The sequence below is a fragment of the Octopus sinensis genome, linkage group LG10, assembly GCF_006345805.1.
Source record: "Octopus sinensis linkage group LG10, ASM634580v1, whole genome shotgun sequence".
Lineage (NCBI taxonomy): Eukaryota > Metazoa > Mollusca > Cephalopoda > Octopoda > Octopodidae > Octopus > Octopus sinensis.
In genome coordinates this window covers 85375995-85402977 of record NC_043006.1, presented here as the reverse complement: position 1 = coordinate 85402977, position 26983 = coordinate 85375995, and the positions used below count along the sequence as shown (strand labels likewise).

General features: G+C 33.4%; 1 protein-coding gene across 7 annotated transcripts in view; it reads right to left on the bottom strand.

The window, feature by feature from the left end:
• Nucleotides 1–26183, bottom strand: part of LOC115216597 — a 66521-nt gene extending 40338 nt beyond the window's left edge. For 2 of the 7 annotated variants that reach the window (XM_029786068.2, XM_029786070.2), the window contains exon 1: nt 26064–26177. The gene's annotated coding sequence lies outside the window, so the exon portion shown is untranslated. Of the gene's footprint in view, nt 1–26010 lie in introns of all 7 variants that reach the window. The other 5 variants (XM_029786067.2, XM_029786071.2, XR_005001060.1 and 2 more) reach the window with 4 other exon arrangements.
• Between the last annotated feature and the right edge of the window lie 800 nt (nt 26184–26983).

The following is a 26983-nucleotide window of genomic DNA, read 5'->3' as shown; positions in this document are numbered from 1 at the left end:
AAAAGTATTTCTTTCAAACAAGTACTCAAATAACACCAAGGAAGTTTTCTATTTTATTAATAAATCAATTCTTACCTGAGTCACTGAAGGAGCAGCTATTGACATGCTAAATACAGTAGCCTAATACTGGGTCCAGGGAAGGAGAAATAGAATAGATAGCAAGAAACAAAGAGGTGAAATGTGACTAGTGATGACTGTATTTTACATTCTTTCAATATTAGATGTTTCTTTCCATAAAACCAGAGCCAAACATTATTGATCTATTCCAAAGATTACAATTACCATATAACTCTTTCATTATAATATACCTCAAACGTAACTGTTCATCTATTATGATCTGCGAGAGCCTTTAAAGCAGAAGAGTGAGATCATTTTGGAGTTCTGCATTGGCTCGGAACACTATATATATATATCATATCATGAGGGTTATTTTGTCAATAAGAAACTGATGCAATAGTTCTATATTCATATATATATACACACACACACACAAAGGGCAGGCCAAAAGTCAAGAAAAGGTGTGAAAGTTTAATAAATTAAAAAAAATTTAGATGTGAATTCCTCACCTAGCTTACATCTGTTTCCAATAAATACACACACATACATACATATATATATATATATATAAAATTCAATTAGAGGTTATGTTAGTATATTATTCTCAGAAATATGAACTTAATATTTAATTAATTCACTGAGTATAATTGAAACAGCTGTAAGGGATAACAGTCAAGTTGATAATAAACTCTTATTAACTTCACAATCTCCATTTTCTTCTTCCTACATATATATATGATACTGGGATATCGTAAACTTAAAACAAAAAAATTAACTTATTAAATACTGAAACACCGTCAGGACTTTTGCCCCACCCTATATATATATATATATATATATATATATATATATATATATAGACAACATATTCTCATATAAAATAGTATAAATTTAAATACAAGAGGCACGCTAGAAGCAGTCAAAACGACCAAAACCACATTTAAAAGAAATTTTCGAAGGGTATGAAAAATAAAAATAGCATATAAAAATTACCTATTAAAGGTAATTTTCTCTTGTGTTTAAATGTATACTATTTTATATGAGAATATGTTGTCTCTCTCTCCCTCTCTCTATATATATATATAAATATATACGGTGGGGCAAAAGTCCTGACAGTGTTTCAGTATTTAATAAGTTAATTTTTTTTGTTTTAGGTTTACGACATCCCAGTAAAAGAACTTGGAAGGTTGGGCCCCTACCCAGGCCTTTCATGATACCCTTAAAGCTAGCAACTTTTCAGTACCCCCTTGTGTGTGTGTGTGTGTGTGTGTGTGTGTGTGTGTATATACACACATATATATAACAGTGTGTGGTAATCTAGTCAGGCCCCAAAATACTGATTTTACTCTTTAGGTGTGTTTCAGAAGATGAATTAAGTACCTCTGTTGAGTGCATTTATAATGCCTAAATTAATCTAATGTCAACAATTGCTTGCTATAACAATATTCAAAGAATCGTTAAAACTTGTTTAAGCTTTCAGTTTTGTTTTGTTTTTTTTCTTTTTCTTTCTAAAGAACCAAACATAAAAGCATTAACAGGTTTAGAACATATCTTGCTCAATTTTGGCAGATCTTGAAGTAGTGCACAGCACTGAAATTTTAATTGAAAGGTTACACCCTTAAATCTGCTAAGAGTCATTGCATTGTACCGCCAATCCTACATTAATTCTAAGAATGTTGAAGGTTACAAGAAATCTTTTGCAAAACCAACCTAGGCCTTTTTTTAAAGTAAAGCAAACCTGGAAACCCCCATTCTGCAAATCTACTTTTTGAGAGGGGGGGGGGGGGTAATTATTTAAAAACCAATATCCACAGCTTTGCAACAGCTAAATTCAAAATCTAAATAGCTTACTTGAGTTGGATCCAAAAACAAGAAATATAACTGAATATTATATTATAGTTATCAGCAACTGTATAATTACATATCCAACCTACAGTGTTTTCTGCTTTAGCCCCAGGCCAATCAATATGTTGTGAGTAGTTTTGGTAGATAGCAACTGCAGAAAGAGTGTCAGGGTTCAATGTATGAATGTTAATATTTCAGGCATGTCACTGCTTGAACAAAATGATAATGCTGACATTACAAATGGTTGCTCTGCACCTTTGATGATACTGGAATAAAAACCTCCTACTTGAAAAACATGAAGAGCAACAGGCTGTAAAATCTTAAAATAACTTTCTGGATAACCCACCCAGCATAGAAAAAGAAAAGAAAAAAAGACTTATTTCTATCATCCTTTGCTATATCAGCCTCAAATTTCTTTCTTCCACTAGTCATATCCTGCTATATTAGTTCACAGCACCTTTGTAGCTTACAACTGTTAGAAGCTGAAGTTTAGTTTTTATAAATTAGATTTATCATTTGGTTTTTAGATATTTTATATGTAATTAATTCAATTTGGTTACTAGGTATCTTTTTAAATATCAGTTCCTTACAATGAATGATTAAGTTTATACTAAGCTAGACAATGGGACACAGGGTTTTCTTTTCTGGAAAAAAGAATATAATTGCAATCTTGTTCCTTTTGGCTTTCATACTTACTAAAATGTTTATTTATACATATCACATGAGAAAGTTAAATTCTTTAATAGTAAAAGATGTATAGCAAGTCTAACTTCCTGGCAATGTTACAGAAGGTCAATATAAGCATTAACATTACCCTCCTCATGTTTCTCAAGAAGAATTAAACTTTCTCTTAAGAGTTAATACACAGAGTAGTTGCTGGTTCTCTATTACACTAATCTGGGATGATGTTACTTACTAACTGTTATCCTTAATCTATTCAAAAGAAAATTTATAAATTGTTATTAAATCTCCCAAGTCGATGAGATTGTATTGGGTAGACAAATTAAAATCAGATTTAAGTCTTTCATTTCTTCAGGGTTGATATACAGCATATCACACCAAAGCAGTCAACTGGTGAAATCATTAAAGCACTGGATGAAATGCTTTGCAGTATATTTCAGTTCTTTGAATTCTTCCTTGGTGCCAAGGTAGGCAAACCACCAGCAGTGTATAGAAAAAGGATGTAATTAAAACTCTTCATAATGGTTCATAGCATTCTAACCTGCAACTGTGCATTTCACCTCCACTTTACCAACCTACATGTCTTTCCTTAATATTTATCCAATACAAATTACATAGTTTTTGCTTTCTACAAAACCCACTTTCTTCCTAGTTCTTTCACGGATTCCTTCAAGAACCATATAAACTACTCTAATTTCAGACATACCCTAATCTTAATTGGTCTCTGTCTTGAAGACTTAAGCAGCGTTTCCGAAATTGTACTAATTTCTTTGATTAATGAAACATGGTAGCTAGTAAGTATACCTGACTTCTCTTCTTGTTAAGCAATATTGTTCCTTGCTAATCATCTTTCTCCCATTCTTGTCTCATAGCTTTTATGGTTCTAGGATGGAAGTTGGGAACATAAGGCACAAGTAATCCAATCCACAATTTATGTTAATACAATGGCCCACAGGAATGAAAAACTTTCTAAATATTTATTGTACCATTTACTATAAAATACTGTGATTGGACTTTCTATTGCACACAAGATGAAAGTTTGTAAAGATGTTTAACTCATCACTTTTCTAACTAAAATTGATTAAAACTGTTATAAAAACATTTTCTAATAATTGTAGAAAATATTTGTGCACATGAAAAAGGAAAATGATGGATCATTTAGTTATCCATTTTCTAATGTTAGCATAGAATGGAAGTATCAACAAACATCATATGCCCTTATCTAGCTTGTCTAAAGTTTCTCAACTGTTGTTGCTACCTTCTAACACTAGCTTTTCCGTAATCTCTTTCTGAATTTGTGTTTATATCCAGAAGTACAAATTTTACTTTTGCTGTGGACACAAGAACCATGTTTCAACTTTTTATCCTGAATATACTTCAAATCTGTTGTACATCCCTCTATATAACCCCTCAGCTTAAATGAATGTTAAAACACCATTTGTTACAAACTATAGTTTTCAAAACCTCATTTGATCTTGCTCTGCAAAAACCAATACATCGCTGCACCTATTTTTCTCACACAAGCACATTTGATTGCTAATTAGCATACCTGAAATCTTCATTATAAATCCTGCATGTATTGATGGAACTATCTCCACAATGTACAATTCCTTTCAGAACAAGCAGCCCTTTATTTGGGCTGTTCTGTTCAAGTAAAAGAATGCATTTTAAACCTATCTAATTCCCAGTTTCATACTGCAAAGAGGACCAGGTTGTCTGCATTGCACTCACATTTCGAAAATGGGTAGAGGCAGTAACAAGTAGGACATTTGAGTTATGTTATACACTTTTAGCTTTTTAGCATTACCCACCAAACCACACAAGTATGAAACATTATCTAGGCCAATGCTCCATGCTCTGGTACAAATTCAATATAAATAAAATATGAATTTTAAAAAAAAGTCAATCTGTAATTTTCAAATGATGTCGAGATGTTTATTTTTTTTATGTTTCTTTTCACCCCACCCCTACGAGGGCTGCTGATTATCATCTAAATATAATCTCACAGCATGGAATTCATCTTTGTTCAACTGGAGAAAACAAAGATGCACCAGTTTTCACACTCCAATTAGGTTTCAACCACAAGTTTTACTACTACTGGATCTGGCTTGGAATACATCTGATGGATGATGTGCAACAACCTATTCTGTGATAAACTCATTGCTAAATGAATACCAACTAAGAGGCTCACAATAAACTACACATTATGTCATATGCATTTAATGTTGATGATTTACTCAGACACTTGTTATCTAAAAATACTGATAATTATGACATTAAAATTGATGTAAACTATTTCTTAAGCTGCAAAACCATCTAAGAATCTTATGTTCCTGTTAAATTCAATTGCTAAGTAAAATAATACTGATGCATCATTACATTTCAGAAAAGTGTTGAGTTCAAGTCTTGCCATGGTAGACTTTAAGCTTTTGTCTTTAGGAGTCAAAATAAGTACCAGTCAAGTACTGGAGTCATACTGCTTCCTTAAAATGTTTGCCCTTGCATATATAAGAAAACATTAACATAAGCAACCCATTTTCTAATCAGCTAACAATAATCTGGAAAGCGCATACTAGGTGCATGTATGGCTATGTGGTTAAGAAGTTTGCTTCCCACCCATATGGCTTTGGGTTGGCACCCAATGCACAGCCTCTTGAGTAAGTGCCTTCTATAGCGTCGGTCTAACCAAAGCCATGTGAGCAGATTTGGTTGTGTATATATGTATGAAAGTATTTGTTTCCTTGTTTAGGTTTTACATGACAGTTACAAATGAGTGTCTTGTCACACAAGCATTGACCCTGTTTCCAGTCTTCCATGAAAACATGCCAAGCCAAGGGTAAGACATTTTAGGTGCTTACATAGCTGTGTAGTTAAGTTTACTTTCCAACCACATGGTTTCAGGTTCAGTCCATCTTGGGTGTCTCCTACTTTAGCCCTGAGTTAACAAAACCTTGAGAGTGGATTTAATAGACAAAACTGAAAGAAGACTGTTCTGTGTGTGTATGTTAGTGTCTTGACATCACATGATAGTTGTCATACAAGCAGTATCATTCATTTCCAATATTCTGTAAAAACATCTGGCCATAGCCAAATATTATATTGCTTGGAAACAGGTGAGGATTGGTGACAGGAAAAGCATCTGGTCATAGAAAATTTGCTTCAAGAAACTTTATTCAACCCATGCAAGCATGGAAAAATGGTGTTAAAATAATGATATAGTCCTTTAATGCAAGAAAGTTAACATTGAAAAATCCTTCAAATTGATGCAAATTTCTATCCCTAGATGTGATAAAATTCTAAATTTGGGGTTAGAGAGAGAAGCGTATAGATTTAAAAAGCACATCTAATACTTTTATCCTTAAAAGATCTTGCAGCCATCCACAGTAGTTTCATATTTTTTAAAATTCTTAACATAACAATACTCAAAATGACTTCCTGTAGATTTCTTCTTTTTTTTTTTTTTTTTTTTTTTTTTGGTAATTGAAGTAGGAATGCTCTCTTTTCATGTAAAGGTTTTAAGACATCTATTTCAATCACTGATTAATGAATTTCAAAATTTAATAGTAAAACTCTTCATTTCTCAATCCAGTAGTACTTGTTACTTGAAAAAACATCCATTTCTTTTGTAAGCAAGCAGTCATCAGAACTTCGACATTAATATATCCCAATAAAAGTTTTAATAATATCCTCTGCACATTTGATTCATTTTCTATAAACTAATGCAAGCTAACATAAGAAAAACCATAAGCATTGAAAACTTGCGAAGAGTTTCTCTTGCAGAAAACAAGTCTTGTGCATATACTGTGGTGGACTGAGTAACCCCTAACTTATGTTCAAATCTAGCGCCCTATTAACCCAACTGCAATGTTATTCACATTTATAATAGTTGACATGTAACTATAAAATCTGTTTGGAGTAAGTTACAAAAAGATTAGTCATTCCTACTGTTTTCACCCAAATTATGTAGAGGGTATACAATATTTCTGATATCCAAGAAAACCCACTAACTTTATCTCATCATCTTCATTTGCTCTAATTTTTGCTTAATATTTTGGAGCTAATTCAAAATTAACTAAATTATGTATACTATGTGCATGAATAAGAGCCTAAAAAAGATGGAGTCTAAATGTCATGCCTATTTAATTGCTATAGAGTCTTTTCAGCATAATTTTACATTTGGTTCATGGGAGGATATTAAAAGGATGAAGGTAAGATACAAATGTTTCAATTTTGTTGATACACTCCACTCCCACCCCTTAAATATTCTAAAATGTAAACAGTTGCAGTTTTTACTCCAGGTAAATGTTATAAACAAAGTACTCGTTTAAGTTTAATACTAAATTGCAAAATGTAAAAAACAAATAATAAGCACAAGTGTTGCTGTGAGGTTAAGAAATTTCCTTCTCAGAAACATGGTTTTGGGTTCAGTCTCACCATACGGCATCTAGGACAAGTATCTTTTACTATAGCCCTGGATTTGGTAGATGGAAGCTGAAAGAAGCCCATTGTAAGTGTGTGTGTGTTTATGTGCTTCCTTTACATCACATGATACTTGTGAGAGTCACTGTCATACAAGCTGTGTTATTCATTTCCAATATTCTGCAAACAAATGTCTAACCATGGGGGAAAATTACCTTGTTTGGAAATGAGTGAGATGCTAATATAATGATGAGTCTAAGCTGTTGAGATTAAGTACCAAAATAGTAAAGCTATATGACCTCACAGATCCTGCTACGTAAATTTTGAAGCTAATCTTTCATTTGAAAAGTTGCCATCATAGGAGTGTTCAAGCAGGTCATTTCTCTTCAAAACACTAATGATGTAAATATTTGGGGAAAAAAACCTATCCTTACATAACTTCAGATACACATAAATGGCTGTTTTATTGTTTTTTTATTATTATTATTATTTGGATGATTTATTTCTTAATATTTGTTTTGGAATAAATTTGTCATTGAAATGCTTTCATATGAAATTTATACAATATTTATACTATTAAAAATTTACTTTTTTTTACATCAGAAATGATGTAAAGTAAACCTATTCATCTGTGCAGGAAATTTTATTTGATTAAAAGTATTTAAACCTTTTTTTAATCAATGGAATTAAATTGTAGATTAGGTAAAATCCTAAAGAATTATAACTGTAATTTATATACAAAACAAGAGAATACAATTTAAAAGACTACCTTACTTAAATCAGCAATTAAACCACTGAATAACAGTTTTATGTAAAGACTAAGGAACAATGAATAACAAATAGTAATGTCAGTAATTTAGTTTCCGCATGTTAATAAGTATCCTGTTAACAATGAGCTTGACATTTTCCCCCTGTAAATTTTACACAAATAACATTGATTTCCATCTTATCAGCCTCCTATGCATCTACCAGAACCACCTAATAATTTAAACATAATTAGGATCAATAGCCTAGTACAATATTTTATGGCTGAGAAATGATTAGCTGAAGTATCTATCACCCAATACTTTTCAGTTGGATCTTTATATATTTCTATGTAACATATATTGTGAACAATATAGTATCATTTTATAAGTTTAAATAGGCCAACCACTGATTCACAACAGTCAGTGACAAGAAAATGCCTATGTAACTCAAGGAATAAATGCAACATGTTTTAATGCTTTTATTGCTGATGTGTACATATACACATTATGGGCTTCTGCAAAATTTCCACCTACCAAAGCATTGGTCAACCTCAGGCTATGAGAGAAGACACTTGCTGTACAGTAAGAGTTGAATTCTGAACTTATACACATGTTGCGTGGTTAATTATATACTAATTAACTGAATTTTAACAGGTTGATAATTTAATGTTATTTTCTTTTAAGCTCAATAAACTTCATAAATCTTTGGTCTATAATTTTTGAAGTCAAAGTGAATAACTCCAAAATACATATAAATTTCATTATATCTAATTTCTTTAGCTATTATCTTTAAAGATGAAACATTTTAAAATATTCTCATCAACACAATTTTTCTATCTTCAATCACCACCAGATGTCTGGTTGTGTTCAGAGAACCAAACTTAATTTTAAATAGGAATCTTTATTTCTAAATCAATACTAAGAATGCTCATACACACTATACAATACCCAGAGATACATGAGTATCAGTTTAAGAATAATTATGCAGTTTGTATTTAGCTCAGCAAAATATAGTAGATATAAAGAAATAAGACACCTAATGATATTCAGAGATCAAACAACCACAATGAGGTCCCTAGTCTGAAAAGTTACAATTGTATTAAACAATAACTAATTTCATATAGTTAACAGTAATGTCCTATGCTCTATGGAAGATTTGTATAAGAAACTTAACAATGAATTCCATTTCACGCTTCTTCAATTAACTATATCTACTTTAAACAAATACATCTAAGAATTTGTTGAAGTATCAAATTTGCTTCCAATTTGTTCCATGGTCATTCAAGATTCGACTCCATTTTTTTAAGATGCCAGAAGAGAACAGGGTAATGCTTACAAGCAGTGATTACACCACTTAGTGGTACATATTTGCAACTGGGCAGTCAAATGCTAAATTTCTTGGCAATGAATACATCACAGCAGTGCTATCAACTTAATTATTCATACTTTTACTTGCTATACATTCCGAAGTAAAAGGAAACACATTTTCAAACTTTTGCAGTACATTCATTGTCCCTTGTAAACTTTACCAGCACCAGACTTTAGTTCAATTTCAATATGAAAACACCTTAAAATCAATGCACTGACCAGTTACATTTCCAAAATGACAACCCAACCATCAACATACAAATTCAATCACACTGTTTTGGTCAATATCTTGTGAGTAGAAGCCCATCTTTTTTTTTCTTTCTCACACACATATTTATGTCATACCAAAGCAGATAGCAGAATTTGGTGCAGTCCTCTGGTTTGCCAGTTCCTGTTAAACTGTCCAACCAGACATTAAATGGCGAGGATATGTGGTAAGAAGCTTGCTTCCCCTATCTCACGGTTCTAAGTTCAGTCCCACTGCATGGCAACTTGGGTAGGTGTCTTCTACTATAGCCTCAGACCAACCAAAGCCTTGCGAATGGATTTGGTAAATGGAAACTGAAATAAGCCCCTTGTTTATATATCAAAGTTGTGTGTCTTTATGTATGTGTTTCTCCCCCACCACCACTTGAACCACTGTTGGTGTGTTTTCGTCCTTATAACTCAAAGGCCTGGCAAAATACACCAATAGAAGAAGTACCAGGCTTTAAAAATAAGTATTGGGATTGATTCCTTTGACTAAAAGTTCTTGAAAGCAATGCCCCAGCATGGCTGAAACAAGTAAAAGATAAAAGATACACACACACACAGCTGTATATTGGTATACCTTATATTTTAAGTTTGCAGAAAAGACATAATTTAAATGAGTCATAGCCATTTTGGTGAATCAATATTGATACATTGAACACCAACTTTTGTAGGTAGTGTCCGGCACAGCTGCAGTTGAATGATCAAAAGCAGACATGAATAAATTTCTGCACAGAAACAGATGTTCTTGACTGTGTTTAACAATTTAATGAGATTATGTAGAACTACAGTATTTTAAAAATATCTATACAAGCATTTTTTAAGCATGTATGGGTTCAATGATCCTGTAAATTTGGATAGGAATACAAACCATTTTAAGGTACTTCCAGACAGGTTACACATGCCCTCATCTCAAGGCACAAATAATACAATGCTGGAAATCTTTTTTAAATTTCTGACCTTTAGACCAGCATTGACTCATAACTGACCATATGAGCAACTGATGTTTTTCTAAACCATGTAAATTAAAAATAACTTTTGGTCCTTGTTTACAATGTCCACTGTTAGAATCATGATTGACCAACAATTTCTATATTGCACATCTATGATTGCTGACCATAGTTGGTTCTGTTCACAACGTTGTAGATTCAGTGGCTGGAGCTGGTTCAATTAATCCTGGGTAAATGCGGATACATATAAGTAAAGCAATCTAGACGATATTAAGTTGCTTAGCTTGAAACTAAACAATGATCAAAAGTGCTCAACTTTATAAATCTATTGGGTTTTTTTTAGTATAACACATCTAGGACTACATTACTGAAAGTGTCCTTCCTTTCTTTTTAAATACAGCATGGTGTGATTTCAGGTGAAGTTGAACAATCATAAATGCTCATTTTGGATGAAAGTAACATTGATAGATTTACTGCCATAATTGTTCTCCATATGATTTTAAGAGCTCATTTAGCAGTCAAGCATTTATGTTGTCATATGACCCTAAGAATATCTAACAATAAATCAAGGTTTTAATTGGGGAGAGGGGATTCTTGGGAAAGCAGATGGTGTGCGTTTATTGAAAATGCTTAGCTTTGAATTCAGCTTATGAACTTTGATAAGTTTGGATGCCATGGGAAGAAGATTCTAACATTTTAGGACTGACTTTCATCTGCTGACTACCACCAGCTTTCTAAAAATGTTTTTCGTGCAACATTATACTAGTCTGTAACTCACTGACAGGATAGTCGGTGGACAGCAACTGAAGGGCCAGTGATTTCTATCATCACCAATACACTTACCTCTCAATGAGCCAGAGCAATTTTTACAAGGCTGCATAGCTTACAACTAAGTAGGTGCTGGGTATAAAAATGACATTTCCTTAACTCATAAAACTGACTTCAACCCAACAAATGGGAGACAAGTCCATCACCTCTTAGCCTATGTAATGTATAAGGCAAAGAAAACATCTTCTGAACTGTGTGATTATTTAAAAACTACTCCTTACAGTTGTTCAAAAGGAATGATCTTGGTTTGCAAAATATTGGTGTATTAGTTTGATAAAAGCTCCATCTAATTTTAAATACTCCTTTGAGCCACAGACCAAGGTTAATGAGCTGGATCGACAGGTGAAGACAAGATGCAGTGAAAGAAATTCAGCAAATATTGATACATTTGCAGGAAAGTGGTGTGGAACCAAAAAGCTATAGCTGTAGGGTTAAAAATGCAGTGCTTGGGAAGTAGTCTTTTACTGTAGCCTCTTGAATGTTAAATTTAGTGAATAGCAACAGCACAGAAGCTAGTTCTGGCTAAATCAATTTTTTTTTTGTCTTCTTTTTCTTAGGAACAGCTTGGTGTATTGGTGAACAAACAGCACTGGAGAGCATAAAGACTGAAGTTGTAGTTGAGAAAAGATTGGCTAACATGAAGGTCTAGAAGCCATCTAAATACTGGAAAAGTTACCTGTATAATGATGATCCGCGTTATCAAAATGCCAACATTATGACTACTGCTCAATGAACAGTGTAAAGGTTATGTAAGATGTTTCAAGGACACAGCAAGCATTCCGACTGCATCCACATGCAGGAATTCATCCACCGACTGCAAAAATAAGTGATGGAAGATCCAAGCAACGGAATCCAGATTTTGATGAGAGATGGATGTTGGAGTTGCTGCCATGAAGCTGAGCCTGAATAAGGACTTTTGTACAAGGGGTGCAAGGGACAAATTCTGATAGACAAGGCCAAGAACAATCACTTGATGAAGGCAAAGTTCCAGAATAAGCTAAGGTACCCTGTTGAGATGGGGATGATTAGGTTCTTCTCATATGAAAAGAACTTCTGTCAGGACCAGTTGCACAATACTCAGAACAGGTGGCTTGACTACAATCCATGTGATGTCCCATGTATCATGAAAACCAAGTTTCTCAAACTGTGATGGTCTTTAGGTATCTCCAGTGAGGGTGATGTTCTTCCACCCAACATCTAGTTGGAGAGGGTTGTTGCTGGAAGAGCATGTGTGTGTGGCAGTAGGATTTGGCTCTTTGTATACTTTCCCAAAGAGTCAGAAGTAGTTGTTGGAGAATTTCCACGACTTCAACAGTCCCAATTTCTGGCTTCTTAACCCCACCCAGTTGTAATTCCATGGATTACTATGTGTGGGGTGTGGCTGAGAAAGAAGACCAATTGCACTGCCTGCAACATCAGGAGGTATTTGAAGATCTCAGGGACAATGAGGAACACATGCACCAATTTCTGGAGCTGTCTTGAGGCTGTGGTGGATACTGAGGAATAAACTGTTATCTCCCAGTCATAATCTAGTTGATACTTTTTGACTTTTTAACCCTTAGCATTCAGATACTCAAATGTAATGCTTATTTCACTTTGTTTTAAATTAATCATGCATTATCTCATAGCTTTAAGATTTTGATATTGTAATTTTGAGTGAGGTAGTTGTGAAAGGCCAGATTTGGCCACTTTAAGCATAAAACACAGAATATTTTGGCAGGATATGGCTGGTTGAAATGCCTAAAGGCTAAAATACTTTTATTATTGTATGGGATATTGTTTTCTTTTCCTTTTATGCAAATGGTCAAATTTAGTCCCAACAACCTATGTGTGTGTGTGTGTGTTGTCAAAAACTTCTGGGATTGATATAATCAACTATAATCCCTTGGAAGATATGCTTTCCTCCAATGGATAAAATCAATAAAAAAAATATAAATTTTTGACATTTCTTGAATACGAATGCACTATGTGTTTCCCACATTTTCTCTTTGATGCTGAAGGAGCTGAGCCATTTGCTACTTATGGGAAGTTTTTTTTTAAAAAATTAATTTGAATTAATCAAGCATTATTCCAGCTTAAGAGATTTCAATGTGATTATAAAATGATATTGTAGGATAGGTGTGAGAAGCCAGATCTATCATAAAACAGAATATTTGGGCTGGATATGGCCAGTTTACAAGCTAAAGAGTTTAAGTAGCTTTTACAATCTGAGATTTTCAGCAACTGGCATAAACAGTGATGGTCACTGACTGTTTTCTTTTAAGTCTGACAGTGTAACTAACTATAAGAATATGCAACTATACAATCTTAGCCCAGCTTATAAATCTTCACTTGTTCTGTCAGATTATTGTTGACCATGATGAATGTGACAATTAAGTTTTAAATTAGCTTCTAAACAAAACTTTTGATACAGAAGCCCTGAAAGTTTAGATAAACAAGGTAAACAGCTTTAATCATTATTGTAAAGTGACTGATGACTGCACACTTAAATACCTTTTCTTCCATTTTTTGAAAAAAAAAAAAAACCAAAATAATCAATGGTATTATTACATTTTATTGGTGGATATAGCAACAGAGGTGGAGCAAGCCATCAACACTATATATATATATATATGAGAGGATTATGAGGCAAATACTATTCCAGAATCCAGCCCTCTAGAGGCATTAAGCACAAAAAGAATTGAATGAAATAAATATTGATTTTTCTGGCATAGAAACCAGCAGGAGATAAGAATACTGAATCTCAATGCTAGTTTTGAAAGAGAGCTCATTAGATAAAACTAGGTAGGTCATCTATTGTATGAAATCTATTCACACTAAAAATCTGATTTATCTTTAAAAAAAACAGCAAATGTAAAGGACAAATGATAGAATTAAACAAAGGTCTTTATGATTTTAAAATAACTACCAGCCCATATAATCTATAAATTAGCTGTTTGAAAAATCTTTAAAAAAAAATGAAATATTAGAAACACAGCTATTGCATGTAACCTTTTAACATAGATATAAAGCAAACTGACCAAAATTTGCAAATGAAATCCAATAATAATAATAAAAAAAGAATATGAAAAATAAGATTCAGCAATGTTCCCAGCTCAAATACACACGTGACATCTCAGAAAAACCATCTTATAGATATTCAGCCTGCAATTGTGTATTGTTTTTCAAGTTCTATGAATATTGTCAAGCTAGCTGGATTACTGACAAAGTCCAATGTATCACTGCCTGTTTAAATCTTACCCTCTTTCATTAGTGTAGGTCAATAAATAGAATACACACACACGAAAAAGAAAAAAAACAATGCAAATGTACACTTTAAATTTTCTAAAAAAAGAAAAAACATGTTTCCAAGTATAAAATAATTATATGGAATATATAGTTAAGGATAGTAGTATTTGACTCCACCAGATCATTCTTGAATGAAAGCATGAAAGAAAATTGTGAACTTGCCAGTAAGTACACTTTTTTTAAAACAATTACTTGGAAAAGGGGACATAGTACTTTTCTATACTTCCTTAATACATTCATTACTCTACTTTTATTCTAAATGTAAAACCATGATTGTGAAATTTACGATAATGCCTTCCAATTCTATATTGGCAATGAATGTCTTAGTAGGTCAGATATTTAAGGCGATGTAATACAAAATTTTAACTTTATTTCAGATACAGACAGCATCAACAAGGTAGATTCTGATCTGACACATGAAACAAAAACACCATTACCATCAAAATTCTAGCTACCAACAACAGCTCCTTGAATATGGTTCAGAATCAGAAAAAGCTGAAGGACTTTAGTGGCCAGGGAAAAACATTCTTGGTGATCTGATGCCATGTCAGGATGGTTGAGTTTTCTCACCAAGTCCAGGAGATCAATGTTTTCAAGTTGGTGAATTCACTGTCAGATGTGTAATAGTCAAGGGCATGAGGTACAAGTCCTACATGATGACAGGGTAGTTATAGCAGGCAAAACTGGAGAAGACTGTGAACATGTAACTCCCAGCTCTTGATCTGAATCCCCTAGATTGCTGCATGTGGTATCATCAAAGGAAGTAGGGATCAACAAGCAGTCCCATGCTGTCAAAAGCTTGCTGGGATTTGGTATTGTTGGTTACTTGATCCTTAATGGAGCAAAAAGGTGGTTTTGTGGAATGACTTGTTTCTTTGATGTTTCTAGTCAAATGTGAGTGTGCCAGTTTAAATTTGGTGCCATGTATGGTTTTGTTCAAAAATGACCAACAAACTATTACTTCCAAAACCATGAATGTGTATGTTGTGAGGTGGTGGTAATGCAGAAATGAAAATGGAATGAGGGCCAACCAGCAGAAATCCTCACCACCATGACAAATTCTTTTTTAAATTAATATAATAGAAAGAGAGCAGTAGAATTACAAAAGTAAATGGAAATTATACAATATTGAATAGTATGCTTTGAGTTCAGACAAAAGAAGAACAGTAGTAAATCTCTTGCAAACATCAATTTACTTTGGTATAATTTTCACTTTTATTGAGGTGGGTGAATTTCTGATGTTTGTCAAAGTATACAACCTTCCTCAGGAACAGCAACAGTGCTATTTTAGAAACTGATATTTTCTTAGAAAGACACCAGTACGCAAAGGTATCAACATTTCAGAGACTTAACATTATGGAAAATAAGCAAAATAAGCTGAGCCAAACTAGTGAAGATGATGAATCATTGATATTTAACACTTTAGTGTTCAGATTACTCAGTAAAATGTAATGGTTATTTATTCATATCATTTTGTATTAATTATGCATTATCACACAGCTTTGAGGTTTCAATGAGGCGATTGCTTATTTTAAGAATGACAATGTAAGGCAGTTTGAATGTTAAAAAAAGGTAGAATATTGGGGTTGGATATGGCCAGTTTAAATAGAGGGAAAAAAAAGTGTGAGGTAAAAAGAAAATTAAGGGCCTTTGTTTTCATCATCATCATCGTCTAACGTCCGCTTTCCATGCTAGCATGGGTTGAACAATTTTGACTGAGGGCTGGCAAACCAGATGGCTGCACCAGGCTCCAATCTTGATCTGGCAGTTTCTACAGCTGGATGCCCTTCCTAACACCAACCACTCTGAGAGTGTAGTGGGCACTTTTACATGCCACCGGTACGGGGGGGGGGCCAATCAGGCAGTACTGGCAACGGCCTAGCTCAAATCTTTTTACACATGCCACCGGCACAGGTGCCTTTTACATGCCCACCAGCATGGAAGCCAGTTAGCCACTCTGGAAACAATCATGCTTGCATGGTGCTCTTAGCACCCAACTAGCACGGGCACAAGTGCCAGTAAGGTGATGCTGGTAACGATTAACGGTGCCCTTTTATGTGCCACTGACATGGATGCCGGTTAGCCGCTCTGTCAACGATCACACTCGTATGGTGCTCTTTGCACCCCGCTAGCAAGGATGCCAGTCATCGAATTTGATTTTGATTTCATTTGCCTCAACAGGTCTTCACAAGCAGAGTTTAGTGTCCAAAGAAGGAAAAGGTACGCATAAGTGGGCTGGTTACGCCCCTGGCATAGGCCACGAGGCTATGGTCTCATTTGGCTTGCCAAGTCTTCTCATGCACAGCATATTTCCAAAAGTCTCGGTCACTAGTCATTTCCTTGGTGAGGCCTAAAGTTCAAAGGTCGTACTTCACCACTCCATATATAATATTAATATATATATATATATATATATATATATATATATATATATAATATATATATATATATATATTATATATATATATATATCAGCATGAAAAAGGGTTCAACGATTAGTGCAGAAACATGGATACAAATAACAGATTGTTCCTGGGACCTCAGTGGTCCCTAATAAGTGGTATATGGATGGGCTTTGATAAATACACACATTTGACTAAAACATTCTGGCAAAGAATGCAGAAGCCATGGAAAATAGGTGGTTCAAAATTAAATTACTCTACATAGGTTTGATTTTTCTAAGGCAATACCAGTTTGGAACTTAGAAAAGCATTTAATCATTTTGTCAAACAAGCTGGAAGCAGTCTTTTTGGTCATTGCTGAAAAATTCTAATATTGTGGTGCGGACCAGCTTGGTTGTCAGAATAGATATTTTGGGTTCAATTAAGAATTGTATCATCATTTAGAATTTTAGATGCTTCTTCATAACTCAAGTGTTTACCTTGTTTAAGGCAAGTGATTTACCTACAAAATAGAACCATTAAGAAACAAAATAAAGAGTGTAGTGTCTTCTAGACACTTCAACCCTTTAGCATTCAGATCATTCTATCAAATGTAACTAATTTGTTCACATTATTTTGAATTTATTTTGCAATTGTTTAGTTTTAGACTAACAATGTAGGTTAGATGTGATAGGCTGAATCTGGCCAGGTTGAACATAAAACGAAGGATATTTGAGCCAGATGTGGCCGGTTTAAATGCTAAAGGGTCAAAAAGTCCAGTGTGACAGTGTTGATCTTGTATACAATTGTCACTCATTAACCCTTTAGCAGTTAAACAGGCCATACCCAGCTCAAATATTCTATCGGCTTTATGCTCTAAATGGCTAGATCTAGTTTCTCACACCAACCCTACAATATCATTCTAAAAAATAGCCATATTATTGAAATGTCAAAGCTATGTGGTAATGCACGATTAATTCAAAACAAAATAAACATTAAATTTGACAGAGTAATCTGAATGCTAATGGGTTTATGGTTTGATTAATAATAGTTCGCTAAAGGGCTTGCAGTTCCATGCATGAATAATTTGTCTTTGTCACATGAATTGCTCCTATACTTACTTCACACTGTGTTTCTAATGGCAGCTTGATCTTAAACAATAATTTTTAACTGCACCCAAATTACCCCAGGACAGATTAGCTGTCTGTATCCAAGATGAAGAGAAACAACTTTTGCAACTTCATTATGCAATGGTAAAGTGGCTTGTTATAAGAGAAAATTACCAAAACAACCCAGTAGGAGGATATCCTATATGGGGAACAACAAGCATTTGTTCACAGTCATCCCTCGAGAAAGTGAATTTGTTTCGAAGTAAAGCAATTTTATCTCTTATTCGTTAATTGTTGTTGCCTATTAACATTTAATGTAATGAAATCTATTATGAATGACTGAATTCAGTTATCGTCCAATCAGTTTGGGTACATGTTTGGCATTTTATGTGGTTTTAAAAACACCTCTTTAAAAATACTTTTTTAAAAAACTGTCTTCGGATTTTGTTTGTTTTGAACGTTAGATTCAGAATCTGCAAAAAAATTCTTTTTTCTTTTAAAAACAAAAACAATAAGGAATCTCAATCCATTTATATATAATAATCATGGATAATGAACAAAATATCTTGTAATAGCGGTTATTTTCAAAATTTATTTAAGATGAAAATGTATTTACAAATACAAACAAAATATATTTATACTTCAAATGCAAAACGAAAGTAAAATTTAACTACTTTTTTATATTCATAAACACACACACACACACACGCATAAAAAAAAGTTGTAAATCCTTCAACCTCTTGATTTAAATGTTTGTTTTAAACAAATTCTGAATATTTGATGTTCAAAGCAATACAAATCCGAAGACCCATCTGTTAAAGAAGGGAATGATAAAATGTTTGCAGAAAGAATTATTAAAAAACCCAGGCTTAAACGAACACATGCCCCGATTTTTGCAAAATTTTTAGACTTATCCACTAGCAATAAGCCTGTTCCTTATTAATGGGTGAGAGATCACAGAAAAATTATTTTTTTCTAAAAAAACCTCTCACGTCCACACAACAGAGATAGGATGTGAATAAAACTAGCAGGATATTGTAATGAATTCATTCATAGAAGATTACCATACAATAGCAGATCACAATTTTTGCAAAGAAATTAAAATATCAAGTGCATCTGATAGAAGAGCGAGCAACTGTGTACATTAAAAGCAGCTACATTTTCCATTAAAAAATGTTTCAACTTCAAAAGACCTCAGAAATACGAGGGGTGGGGGTCTAGGAAAGATTTGTAAGTATATATATCCACTAATTAAAGTATTAGGTACCCTCCTTTCGTCTCTGAACTGGTGTAGCTGTAGACTTATTGGACAAGTGTGTTTAGTACTGCCAATACTCGAGCGGACAAAAGTTTAGGTCTCTGACCCCCCCCTTGTCGTATGGGCCCTTAGGAGCCACTTGAATGTCTTGTGTACCAGAATGCTTCGCATGATTATAGGTTACCAGTGGTCAGATTTTGTATCCAACCAACTCTACGAAAGGTCGCCTTGTTCATAAAATATGAAAGTGCTTCAAGATAATTGAAATTAAACGCGGCCATAGCACGGATACATATAGTTCGTGTGTAAAACTGTCTTATTTAGAAAACGCATCCCATTCCTGCAAAAGCTACTTATTGAGACAGTTGACTGGTGTCATTTTTTCTTTATTGCACATGTTATTTTTGCTTGTGAAACAGAAAGGAAACTAAATCTGGAGAAGAGAAAAAAAGCCTACTACTACTACTACACTTGCCTCACTTTCGTAAATAATTCGGCACGCTATATTCCAAAATTGCCAAACGCCAATGCTCTTTGGTTAACGTGTTTGTTTGTCAAGGAATGTCGGGTGCAACTTTGAGTTGATTCTTTTTACATTCATGATGATGATAGAATTTTGCTTCATTATTAACGTATTACAAACTAGCTTGCGTAACTGAGACTTACAAAAAAAAAACTGATCTAACGATAGTAATATATACATACACACACATTTATATATATATGGTATTCTTTCGATTTGACTAGGAAAAACCAAAACATTGCAATCGGCTCTTTCCGTGAAAAGCACGTTGTCTTGTCAGTTGACGAAATAGAAGAAAGCTAATGGGTTGCGCGTGCGTGCTCCTCTGTCTCTGTGTATGCGTGTGCTTCTTCGTCTGTCTGTATGTGCTTGTTCTTTGTGTGTGTACATGTTGCAATATTTCTGCTCTCTAGTGGTTAAAAAAAACCCCATATGGACCACTATAAATGATACATCGTTCTCGTTTTCTGTTTGGAAATTTACGGATTTTACATACACACATGAAACAGGTAAGAACAAATATGCAAGGCTTTTTTTTCTTCAAGTTTAAAATACGACATTGCTGGCATAATTTCGTTATGTCTATATTCCACAACACATAAATACAAAAAAACAAAACAGGGACACACACAAAGAACAAGCACGTACAACCCATTAGCTTTCTTCGTCAACTGACAAAGACGATGTGCTTTTCACGGAAAGAGCCGATTGCAATGTTTTGCTTTTTTACGAGTCAAATCGAAACAGTTCTTCTTGATTTCCATTTTCAGGACAGCAGTTATTATTTTTCTCACTGTTTAAGGATATAATTATTTCAAGTTTTTGGTCAGCAGTTCTGAAACGTGCATTGGTTGTGAATTTCAACCTAATATTTGGTTCCGAAATCTAGGATGTAGCGACCTCTAGATTTTCGTTATCGAAATCGTAACATTCTTCAGTAATTTCCATTAAAAAAATTTTAACGTTGAGGATGCTACGCAAGGGGTCGTGATAGATGAGAACATAAGAAAATAGGGATAAAAATCACCGCGAGAAATTAGCTTGATTAATATGTGCGTACATGTACACACACACGGGCGTTCGTGAAACGCTATTCCGAAAAAGAGGATCAGACACACATGACGGTTATCAGCATACAGGAATTCTGGGGACACGTAGATGGTCCTCTGATAGACAAATCTCTCCAACCAGAGTAAATCAAAAGACTTCAGCCAACGCATGATTCTGGGTATTGCCTATTGTTTTCACGTTCGCATCATTTATTAGTTTTCATTTTTACTATATTCATAACTCCAACTTATTTTAGATTTATTATTCCATCATACAAAATACTACTTCGATCTGCATAATAAAATCACTCATAATGAGCACTGGCCAAAATTCTTACCATACACGAACATTATTTTCCGGACGAAATACTTAGTGGTATTTCGTTTGCCGCTACGTTCTGAGTTCAAATTCCGCCGAGGTCGACTTTGCATTTCATCCTTTCAGGATCGATCAAATAAGTACCAGTTACGCACTGAGGTCGATATAATCGACTTAATCCGTTTGTCTGTCCTTGTTTGTCCTCTCTGTGTTTAGCCCCTTGTGGGCAGTAAAGAAATAGGTATTTCGTCCGCCTGTCTCTACGTTCTGAGTTCAAATTCCGCCGAGGTCGAATTTGTCTTTCATCCTTTCGAGTTTAATGACACGAGCACGGGATTCTTTGTAATCTACTAGTCCCTTCCCCTACAATTTCGAAAAGAATTATTATCACTAATGGATACCAGTGGAAAATCCCTGGGCGGCAAATATTCGGTTTTCCTCGAAGCAGGCATCGTGAAAGTATCTAACTAAAACGACTGGAATTTCCATATATTTAAACAGTAACTAATTGCCTATGATGCCAACTCATTTTATAAGTAGATTGTTTGCCAAAGTGAAAACGGTATGTTACTGCCCCAGGATTGTCAAGATAAAGGTTACAAATTTTTGTGTTTATTGTCTCCCCTAATAACGTTTCGTTTAAGGTGTCTAAGTCAAGGGGTTTAGTATTTTCAGGATTAAAGGCATTTAGAACCCATGGGAACTGAAATGGGCCCCTAAGTAGAATTAGGACATATAACTGTTGCTTTCTTAACCAGAACGTGCAAATAATACTCGTAAATTAGGGATACTGAATTCTGAGATCACAGTTGGCGGCCATTTCATCAATGTTAGTCAAATAGTATGCGGGGGACAATGTAATGGACCAAGTATACAGAAGACCATCTTCACCGCAATCAGAATATTTTCTTGCAAAAATGAAGAAGGCTAGGATTATAAATATAACAATGTTTGTGTAGATTTATTTATTGTTCCAGGCGTTCAAAAGAATATATATATACATGTATATATATGAATGCAATTTTAGCGAAGAGTATACCGTAGGATAATTGATTGCTAAGATGAGGGAGACAGATTGGAATTAAACTTTCCAAAAAAGACACTGAAATAGGGAAGTGATAAAAAGCAACATTTAAGTTCACGTTTTAATCAAATTTAGTTACTGTGAAGCTATTTAATATTGTTGAGATAAGTAAAGATATTTTACTACATTTGTAACCAGGGTAGAAACAAAATGACACCACTGTTCACGGGCCCTAGACTCGACACGACCTGTTTTACAATTCCAAGGAACATTTTCTCTCAAATAAACGTATACAAGAAATTATGACCAAAAAAAGTCTCAGAATGGCGAGTTCTAATTACAGATTTTAAGAAAACAATTATACGTCTAAATGATCAAAAATAATTTTTATACAAGAATTAAATTATATATGCGTTCGAATTTTGTATGAATTAGGAAACGGTGGCGAGTGAAAATTTTGTGAATAGAATAAACTTTCACCTAATATTGACTAAATTGTTTAATATGAGGATATATAAACTCCCATAAAGGAAAATAAGGTGAGTATTCGGTTCCAAAGCTATGGAGTTTATATGTCCTAACATCAGATCATTTCTACAGTCGATATATAGTGAAAGCTTATAATTCTATTTATGAAATATATATTTGTATAGCTACCTCATATTAGAAAACATTTTTTATACAAGTCAAACTAAGTTATTTATCGAGATAAAAAGATTCATGGAATTAGTAAAATTTGGTACCTGGCTTCCTTAAATATAAATTTGACCACATATTGTGTAAAGAGCAATTTAAAAACTGCTTCTTACGTTTTACTATCACCAACGATCGAAATAATAGTGTTAGCAAGATAGGTGGTTTATAAGTGTAAACAAGCTGATATTTAATATAATTAGTTGCATTAGTGACTAGCGATAACACGATAACGCATAGACAGCGTATATCTTGTGGGAGAGAGAGGGGGGGACTGAAGGATCAAAGGAGTTGAGAATGACTAACGTAGAGGAAATTCCTCGTAGGTTGGAAAAGTAGTAGTTTAAGCCTGAATCAATCTTCATTAAGTTGAGTTATGAGGAAAGAAGCCTCCCACCTTTTTCTTTTCTTTTGAAAGCAGCAGTACGTCGAACGAACGCGTAGAATTGTGATTCTTAAACCTGCGACTTCGCTTATTTAAAATATTTAGGGATTCAGAAAAGCTAAACTAATGCTTGATTGAACATTTTTAAAAACCTGTTAGTCATAACTTGCTTACAGTCAAATATGATTTATAAAAAGCAAGGGTTATCTATATTTTAAAACTTTTCTTGCTAAGTACATCAATAGATTTCTTTGTAACTGATCTCAAGCGGACCAGGAAGCACAAAACACTGGTTTTCCAGTTATAATCATCCTGTATATTTGTTAGTGATGGAAGGCGCTGTATTCAAGGGTTTACTCAATTATACGGACTTCAGTTACTTCATGCTAGTCTTGAATGGATTTTATCGGCTGCAATTTGTCAAACTGATTATTTATGGGGCACAAGCAATGGTACCGGTTTTACAATGTTCTCAAGAGAACATGTATCCCCGTCAGCCGAATTCCACTGAAAAGGCAATGGCTAATCTGATGTAAGGATACACAAAGTTGTAAAGAACCACAAATCACGTGACTGTTTGAAGTTCGCCTTCAAAGTGATCAAATCCACTATGACGGGTGTTGTATCCTTTAAGACAAAATTATTTTAACACATAAATAGAATAATTATACATAAACAATATTTATTTCACAATCTGCACCAAGAAGGTTACACAGGCAGGTTTGTGTCGATGCAGAAAAATATTGTATATATAATCGAATTCAACTGGAAGATATTAACTGTCAAAAAATATATTTTTTTATTTTGACAATTATTACATGTCTACAAACCATCTTCAAGAAGTATGCTTTAGCGTTGCTAAACTGAAGGTAGTAGCACGAACCAAAACAGAATATACCAATCCCACTCTCTCTCTCCCTCGAATAGAGCGCAGCGAGGTGAATGAACTTAGTATGAGAATTCATATAGACAAAAAAATAAAATAAAAAATTAAGCAGCCCCCACCCAGCCACACTGCAAGTTAGTACCAAGCAACAAAATAAACAGGTCAATAACTTTTTGAGAGATATAGTTATTTCAATACTAATGGAGAATATTGTCTAATTCTTTTAGTAGGCAGAATACTAAAGTTAAAATAATTTTGGATATGAAAAAGAGATTAGATGATTATTTGTAACTTGTTTAAAAAATATCTCTGCAATGTGTTTAATTAATTCTATGAAAACATACCGTTTATACCTCGTTCAGAGATTTATTATTGCATACAGATATGTATATACATATATTGTCGATTACCATATTACAAAGCGCCATTAAAAGAGGGGAAAAAAACAAACAAAATGAAACCCACCATTTTTAGAACATAAAAAAGAGGAAAATATTACGAACAGAAGTCCGAACATGATCATACAGGGAAAATAAATTTAGACCAAACACAAGGTTTAATATGTTTTATATAAACCCATGAGGAAAGATTTGATTATTGCAATCTCGTTCCTGGAAATGATTTTTTAATACCGTCACGCATGTATTTGGGAAATCTTTAAGCCAAACTCGCCAGCATTTGTTGTAATGTTTAGTCTATTAATCCTAATTCGATACATTAAATAATAAAGGAAGCAAGCATTAACAACTGACCGAAAGGATTCATTTTAAATTTATCCAAACGTGTATATTTATACATACTCTATTATAGTATAGTTTTAAGGAGATATAATGAGAATTTTATGGATGGCATTTATATAATAAAGGAAGCCCATTTTAAATCAGATATACTCCGCCATAGGATGATTTGCCGTAATTAGTTTCATTAAAAGATCTTTTTTTACTAAAGTATGAATGAGTGATCAAACATCATTTTTTTCAGCAACGAATTTTTAATTACTTGACCGAAGATAATAAACATTGTGAAGTAGAAAGAAAAGCTAAGATGAATAATTTTTATCTTTTCAAACAAGATGAATACCTCAACTACTTTAAAACGTTTTAAATATTGAAAACAAAAAAAATTAACCCGAAAATTAAGTATTTTTCATAAAATAAATATACCTTAACAGTCGACGGTGATGGAAAAATGTCACAAATTTTTATACCAATGTCATAACCAAAGAAATATTTATACCCTACCTAAACTGTTGGGGAGTATATTAACTTGCTTGTGATTAAAAATCAAATAATTTAATTATACAGTTAGGATCTACAAACGAAAAAAAAGTCTTCTATTTCCATCACAAACACGTGGATTATTATTTTAATTTAAAATTCTTTGTAAAAACGGAATCGAGAAAGCAAAATGGCGTTACAAGCTCCTCTTTACTCTATTATTTGTATCTAACATAAAATATCCAGCAAGGAACAGCTTCTATGTAAACCATTTACATAGTTCAGACCGAAAATAATTTCTAAGAAATTCAATGAATATATATAGTTCAAGAATATCATTGTTTTCGTTATACTTTCGTGAAAACCCAGCGAAGTTTGCCTTTGAAAGTAAATAATATATGAATATGAAAGTATATAGGTTTCAGCCATATTAAGATACAATCACTGAGAGAGAGAGATGCCTAGACTAGCGGCTGATGGTATGAATTCAAATATATATATTATGTATTTATAACAGAAAGGTGCACCATGATGTAAAGAAAAAAAAATCTAACGTTTCAAACAGTGTATTTCACACAAACATATTCTATTCCGTTGTAAACGGGCTTCTTTTTTTTTTTTTTTTTTTTTTTTTCGGCCATGTTAAAATCTATTTCTGGTCGTTCGTCGCTTCAGGACAAAAGTTAACAAAAAAATGGTTTAAAAACAAAAACAGAACAAATGAACACAAAGTACCTTATGATAAATAAAGCGATCTCAAAAGAAATTACTTGAATGGCAGTTCTTACATGTAGTCCAGTTTAAAGTTGAAATAAAGCTTTTAAAAAAATTACGTTCTGCACTAATCATCAGCTTCGTTTAAGACTAATGCAGATTACGGCTAACACGTTAGAGTTCCGCAGCGAATCTGAAGGTTGTGTTTGTTTTAAATAACGAAAAGGAAAAAATACTAGATGGGAATATTTCACATACATATGTATTTGTTTATTTTAAATATTCAAATTAATAATTTCGAGTAGGTGTTTAATATTTTGTTGGATAGTTTCTCGTTTTTCATATACTAATTATTTGCTGCTTTAGAAACGCTGTCAGATACAATGGCAAAGAAAACACGTGATTCATTTTGATTTTAGTGGAAGAGGATAATCGGAATTTAGTGGAATAGAATTTATATTTGAAAAAAACATTCTTTCAGAATGAAAATATACAATATAACTAATTTTTTAAAAATTATCGAAAAATTAAAATTACCTTGTTCCTTTAAAAATTAACATTAAAAATACAAATCTAACGAAATATTAAAAAAAAAGAAGAAAAATCTATGCAAAGCATTACCTTCTCTATAATGCAGGCTCTCGACTACATTTGTGTGGAAGAATTATGATATTGTAGCGTTAATGCCTTTCTTAATGAGATGTGTAATGGCTGTTATGAGAGCAATAGCCACCTGGTTCGGTATTTAGGGAACCACTAGGTTATTTTAAATTTCAGGACACCCGCCCTCTACTTGGAGTAAACAACCTATGTCATATATATCTATTTATCCCCATCTCCAAAATCATCTTTTGAATAAGATTTCAAGAATAAATATTTGTAACATTCTATCGTAGTGTATTTTTACTTCTATTCTAAGCTTTATTAAATTTGTTTTGCTTTTTTTTAAATGTTTATTATTTCAATTCAGCCGCTTTTATATGACAGTGCGTTG